Here is a 772-nt window from a genome sequence, read left to right on the forward strand (position 1 = left end):
ATAGAATAGAAGTTCTAAGTTCCTTATGGTATGTTGTGCAATCCATGCATTAGGCCTACCGATTTTTCAGGTGCCCCTTTTGCTTTGTTTGCCTTTGGCTTGTTTACCACGGTCCAGCCACACTGTCCTACTTTCTTTCCTATATTTTCCTACACTGGGGCCATTACATGCTGTTCTCTCTCCCTTGGACACTACACCAACCTGCCCATGGGTTATCCTACCTAGCTCATCATTCAGGTGTCAGCTGAAATGTTACCCCTTAGTGAAGCCTTCCCTAACCATTAACCTAATGTGGTCCCCACATAGCCTCATTATTCTCCATCTTGGCCTCTGATTTTCCTCTATATAGCATATATCCAAATTTATCATCATGTCATTTATTTGATAGTGTAAGTTTTTCCTTCTCCATTAGTGCTTAGGACCATAAGAGAAGGATTATATCTGTAATGTTCAATATATTTCCAGTTATTAATGTTGAGGAAATTTTGGAAAATACAAAGAAATTCGATTTACAATATGCAGAAAAGTGAGCTTGGCTATGTTCATTAATTCACCATAGGAAAATCACACTACAAAGAAATTCAAAACGAGCTGATTCAAATTCAGTAGCTTGAAACCCATTACTAGGTCTCTGATTCGCATAAGCAGTACATGGAAGATATGGAAATTATATCAAGAAAATCTCAGTGGAATGCAAATACATGAAGATATCCTGCTTTCTCCTAAGAATAATTTTTCTATCAAATTAGTTTAATTGCAGTTATTATTTTTT

General features: G+C 36.5%; 1 protein-coding gene across 1 annotated transcript in view; it reads right to left on the reverse strand.

Moving 5' to 3' along the window:
- HMCN1 (hemicentin 1) overlaps window positions 1-772 on the reverse strand; it is a 440,557-nt gene that overhangs the window by 62,737 nt on the left and 377,048 nt on the right. The window lies entirely within an intron of this gene.

This window comes from Otolemur garnettii, unplaced genomic scaffold (genome assembly GCF_000181295.1).
Source record: "Otolemur garnettii isolate 467f Iridium unplaced genomic scaffold, OtoGar3 scaffold00016, whole genome shotgun sequence".
NCBI classification, from domain to species: Eukaryota; Metazoa; Chordata; class Mammalia; order Primates; family Galagidae; genus Otolemur; species Otolemur garnettii.